Here is a 6384-nt window from a genome sequence, read left to right on the forward strand (position 1 = left end):
TCTATCGGTCGGCGCTTGTTCCACATGATGCTACTATGACCCAAGGATTGAATCCGATTGCACAGAATCTCATACTGCCCCGCGATATGCGTAACTAGCATTGGAATCAAGCTGACACTGAGAATAGTGAGTAGAATAATCAGATAAATCAGGTACAGCTCGGTAACAAAGATGATCTGATAGTACGGAGGTTCACTATCGTCGATATCAGGAACCCAGAAGTTCGTCTGGAGTCGATTATTAGGATACTTCCGATCGTAGATATGCGAGAGGAGATCAAGCTCTTCCTGCGACACGGTGAAAAAGGTCTCCAAAATGGACCCAGATAGACAACCAATAGCGGAGGTTACACACACGTAGAAGATGAACTTGGCCTTGGCGTAAGTTTTCTCGACAATCTCTGTCTCCTGGGTACTGAAGGATGTTTCCATGTGCTGAATAAGCTCATGAAGGTCCTGAAAGAATTGATAAGTATAAGTAAAATTATAGTGCTTTCTAAACTGTCAGCTTAGAACAAGTTGTTCCATTAAACCAACAGTTGTTCCGTTATACCAACAATGATAGAGGAATGTTATTTCATTCATTCTTATGTCATTTTGTAGATACCATATAATGTGTTCACAGGTAGGCTTGCCAAATATCCAAAATGTCGATTCGGGACGCGAATCCGCGAACATAATTGCCAAATCCGCGAACATAATCGCAAAATCACTTGCCAAATATCCAAAATGTCGATTCGGGACGCGAATCCGCGAACATAATTGCCAAATCCGCGAACATAATCGCGTCGATTCGGGACGCGAATCCGCGAACATAATTGCCAAATCCGCGAACATAATCGCAAAATCCGCGAACAAAATCGCCATCCGCGACCATAATCGCCAAATCCGCGAACAAAATCGCCAAATCCGCGAACATAATCGCGAAATCCGCGAACAAAATTGCCAAATCCGCGAACATAATTACGAAATCCACGAACATAATCGCGAAATCCGCGAACATAATCGCCAAATCCGCGAACATAATCGCGAAATCACATAGGTACGATAGGTAATCCGCGAAGCTTGCCAAATATCCAAAATGTCGATTCGGAACGCGAATCCGCGAACATAATTGCCAAATCCGCGAACATAATCGCAAAATCCGCGAACAAAATCGCCAAATCCACGACCATAATCGCGAAATCCGCGAACATAATCGCGAAATCCGCGAACATAATCGCCAAATCCGCGACCATAATCGCGAAATCCGCGAACATAATCGCGAAATCCGCGAATCCAAGGGACCAGCTCATTTTTTCGTTTAAGGCTGTTTAATACAACATTTTCTCGTTTATAAAGGTTTAGCCAAGTGGAAGAGCAAACTGATGAAAGCATGACAAATTTAAACAAGACAAGTTAAGAACAAATTCTGATTTATAGAGGTAGGTACCTAATTTTAAAGTTAAAAAACGCGTCCCGAATTTTTTCTGGGACAAAAACGGAAATTCGGGACAAAACGCCCCAAAATGAAAAACTGAACGGGACGCCGGGACACCCCCTGAAATTCGGGACTGTCCCGGCCAATTCGGGACGTTTGGCAAGCCTATTCATAGGTACTGTGTCTTATTTTGTAGACACCATAGTGTTCATACTGTGTCTTATCCCGACACAGTGGGATTTTTATCTCTATTAGAGGATTTTTCGGGTCCGACTGGGATAAAAAGAGATTTTTAACCATTTCAGGGATAATAATTTTTATTTATATCTAATAAAAATACATTAATAATTATTTAAAGTCAATATCTAAGGGTACTTGAGTGAACTTTTGAGTGTATGGCCGCCATACACGCCCTACATAGACGCTACGCCACTGCATGTACAATATTTTATCTAAACCAATCTTATTAAATATTATTATTATGTTAAGGCGGTCTCTTCCTGATCCCTTGTGTGCCGCGTCCATTTTCATTTAGGACTATTGCACTGATCTTATTAAATAGGTGTACCTACAAATTTAAATTTATACCTATGTTAAGTTTTAGCCCGTCCTTCCTTTATTATTTTACCAAGTAATGAAGAGGGAGAATAAGCATCTCCTCAGAGGTTGAAATCAGCCTAGGAGATGTTTTTATAATTCAATTTACATAAAAAGAGAAATCAAATTCGAATTCTATTCTAGTCTACCTGAAAGTTGGCTCGTATGAAATGTGCCTCGATGAAAAGCAAATTGAATGCAGCGTCCTCGAACAAGCGTTGGAAAAACTCAGGCATGTACCGAATAGACCGGGTGGTTGTGCTGATAACATGAGAAATAAGAGACGCGACACCTATTATCTGGTGCACCCAGTATACAACTTCTATGAGGTTGTTCTTCCATTTGGCTTTGAATGTTGTTATCTCGAATTGGTATCCCAGGACTAGTATCAGCTTAAGCAGAGGGTAAACTCCATGGTCGTACGCCATTTTGGATTTTGAATTCTGGGCCTTTGAACGAACTTTTTAAAGATGACTGAACTTTGGAACTATGACTTAACTTTGGGCCTTTGACTGAAATTTGGAACGATGCTTTGGGTCTTTGGATGAACTTTGGGGCTTTGAAAGAACTTTGGAACTATGACTCAGTTTCGGGCCTTTGACTGAGCTTTGGGACGATGACAGATCTTTGGGCCTTTCACTGAACTTTGGGCCTTTGACTGGAACGATTTTTTGCTCTTGTCAGGCGAAGTGTTAAAAACCTGATAGTTGGGGCTTTGAAAGAACTTTGGAACTATGACTCAGTTTTGGGCCTTTGACTGAGCTTTGGGACGATGACTGATCTTTGGGCCTTTGATTGAACTTTGGGCCTTTGACTGGAACGATTTTTTGCTCTTGTCAGGCGAAGTGTTAAAAACCTGATCTGCTTGATCTTTGGGCCTCTGACTGAACTTTGAGATGATGCCCCGGTTGAAAAATAAATAAAGGGAACAGAAAAACCAAATAAAACAAATAAAATAATTTTTTTATTTGTAAAATAATTTTTTTATTTGTTTAAAAAAATACTGCTAAGTTTCAAGTTTATTCCAGGCCCCACTCAGTGAACAGAAAAACCAAATAAAACAAATAAAATGATTTTTTTATTTGTTTAAAAAAATACTGCTAAGTTTCAAGTTTATTCCAGGCCCCACTCAGACTGAATGAGGTCAATATGAGTAGTTGAGTAGATGGTGTCGCCACTGTCGTCCATAGTACCTCCGTCACTCAAGATCTTAGTAGTTATTATACTTTTAACAATGACGTTAAACTTCTATCAAATAAAAGGGTAAACTTTGAGCTAATTTGGGCCTTTGACTAGAACGATTTTTTTTGCTCTTGTCAGGCGAAGTGTTAAAAACCTGATATGCTTGATCTTCGGGCCTTTGACTGGAACGATTTTTTGCTTTTGTCAGGCGAAGTGTTAAAAACCTGATATGCTTGATCTTCGGGCCTTTGACTGAACTTTGAGATGATGCCCCGGTTGAAAAATAAATAAAGTGAACAGAAAAACCAAATAAAACAAATAAAATAATTTTTTTATTTGTAAAATAATTTTTTTATTTGTAAAATAATTTTTTTATTTGTTTAAAAAAATACTGCTAAGTTTCAAGTTTATTCCAGGCCCCACTCAGACTGAATGAGGTCAATAATTCAATATGAGTAGTTGAGTAGATGGTGTCGTCACTGTCGTCCATAGTAGAACCTTCGTCACTCAAGATCTTAGTAGTTATTATACTTTTAACAATGACGTTAAACTTCTATCAAATAAAAGGGTAAACTTTGAGCTAAACTTTGGACTGAATGAGGTCAATATGAGTAGTTGAGTAGATGGTGTCGTCACTGTCGTCCATGTAGAACCTCCGTCACTCAAGATCTTAGTAGTTATTATACTTTTAACAATGACGTTAAACTTCTATCAAATAAAAGGGTAAACTTTGAGCTAAACTTTTAGCTTTTGAACGATTTGTACTGAACTTAGAGACTGACTTGTAGAAGAAGATGAGTAGGATTAGGTAGGGCAATAGAAACTTTTTTTTACCACGAGCAAGTAGAGGAGGAGAACTATCGATAGTCGGCGCCATCGATAGGTATCGATAGTTTTTTTATTACATATTTTCCTTGTTTCTAAAGGTCTTATCCCTCAAAAAGACCTAACCTAATCTTATTCAAAGAAAATGAACTATCGATAGTCGGCGCCATCGATAGTTATCGATAGTTTTTTTATTACATATTTTCCTTGTTTCTAAAGGTCTTATCCCTCAAAAAGACCTAACCTAATCTTATTCAAAGAAAATTATTAACTGTACACGTATTAATTTAGGTACAAAGGTACAAAGGTACAAAATACAACCTATATACAAAAAAAAGCTTGAACAAAAAGTAGTAAGGATAACTTAGACTTACTTGGTCTACTAGGGTTGCCAACCGTACGTTATTTCCCGGAACAATCCGTATTTTTGTCAAAAATCAAATGTTCCGCCGGAACACACCTTTGGGTACATGGTGTTTTTCTGGAGCACCTTGTAGATATGACTAAAGACTAGATTAAGTTGATTAGGTATATGGTACCTACATACATTATAAATAATTTATCTACATAAACCTAATCTAAATCATGTAGAGTCATGGTTTCTTTGTGATAAAGCAGAGCTTCTTCACAACTTTTGTGAATATCACAGCATTACCCCTTATAGTGCTTCCTTGGCAATCAATTTCAATGATCTTTTTTACACTGGTCGCTGCTCCATTAAAGAAGCTGCCAACCGTACGTTATTTCCCGGAACAATCCGTATTTTTGTCAAAAATCAAATGTTCCGCCGGAACACACCTTTGTTCCGGTTTTTTTCCAAATCTATGGAAAATACGGGAACTGACTAATAAACAGAAAAAAAATACAAAAAAAAGGTTAAAAAGATAGGTAGGTACGTACGAAAAACACAAAAACCCGCGAGTCAAGTAGGTAGTGTAGTGTAGGTTTAGCATGTGACCTTGTTTAGACTGCGGGGGTAAAGGGACTTTTCAGTCTTATTCTGGCAGGATAAACAAGGTATATATTATATTCTATTCTATTCTTATTCCTCATGTCTAGATACGGGTACCTATTCTGGGAAAATAATATGTTCTGCGTGATGAAAATGTCATTTATCGCATACCAATTCGATTTTTACCAGAACTAACAGTCATTTCATATGCAATTAATGATGTTTTACTGTTTTTTGGTGGATAAAAAAACTAAAAAAAAAATATTTTTGACTCTTGAATTTCAATATTTCTCCTTTTTATCGACTTTTTCCTTGTTTCCTTTCAAAAAAAAATCGAACCAACACAGGTATCTACTAAACGTGAAAAAATCGTAAATCTAATGGAATATCTGAAAAGCTAACAAAAAAACAAAGAGGTTGGAAAAAAAAAACTGAATGCGTACCTAGGAGTCATTTTCGAGGCAAAACTCCCTTCAGGGTGTGTTTATGTACCGGGTTGAGATGAGCTCGGACGACGTGAGATAGCTGTCCCGGCGGCAATTTTTAAAATTTATTTTATATGGAAAAAAAAGTTGGCGACCCTACTGCTCAATTGTCCTTGAGTGTATCCCGTATTCCATGCATCAGACGAAAAAAAATCCCTGACGGAAACCTCCAGTGTGTAAGCCTAGTCTGAAACTTACGGGGCCACGAAGGTACAAGGAATTTTAAACCCTCAATCCTTCCTACACCATGAGACCCTTCCTTCCTTTCTTCCCCTTTCCACACCCTTCCAACACGAGCATCCTTAGCTATTGGTCAGACATAAGTTGCATGCGCAAGCGTGCGCTTCCAAAGAGGTTCCGGTGCCGTTTAACACTTGCCAAAGAAGTTTTCTCGATCAAAAAGTTTTGATTTTACTTGCGAGGTTGTTGCAACATAACCTCAAAATGTTAAAAATATTTTCACAATTTGATTTTTTCATGAGTATATTTATTATTTTGTCATTATTTAGTTATTATTTGTAGTTTTTATTAGTTTGGTAATTTATTATTTATTTTAAAATCTGTTTTGTTGAGAATTTTTATAATGCTAATTTCGTAAGTTGTGGATGATTGACCAGGCTGGTCACTCATCGGCAATTTACTTGCGCATGCAAGCATGCTTATGCAACTTAAGTCTGACCATAAGCTTAGGTCCGTCTCACATTCCAAGAGGAGTAGCGTGACTTTTAGCAACGCGTTCTATCTTCTTCAGGTACCAGTACGAATGTATAACGTACAGCGTACAGGTGCATGCAGCATGATTCATAAATTTGGATCTCTAGGCCTATGCATGCCTTTGTTCCGGGCAAAAATCGGGAAATCCGTATTTTTTCACCATTTTGCTAGTTTGTACCGTATATGCCGAAAAAAAAGTTGGCAACCCTA

This window comes from Diaphorina citri, unplaced genomic scaffold (genome assembly GCF_000475195.1).
Source record: "Diaphorina citri unplaced genomic scaffold, Diaci psyllid genome assembly version 1.1 scaffold1842, whole genome shotgun sequence".
Lineage (NCBI taxonomy): Eukaryota > Metazoa > Arthropoda > Insecta > Hemiptera > Psyllidae > Diaphorina > Diaphorina citri.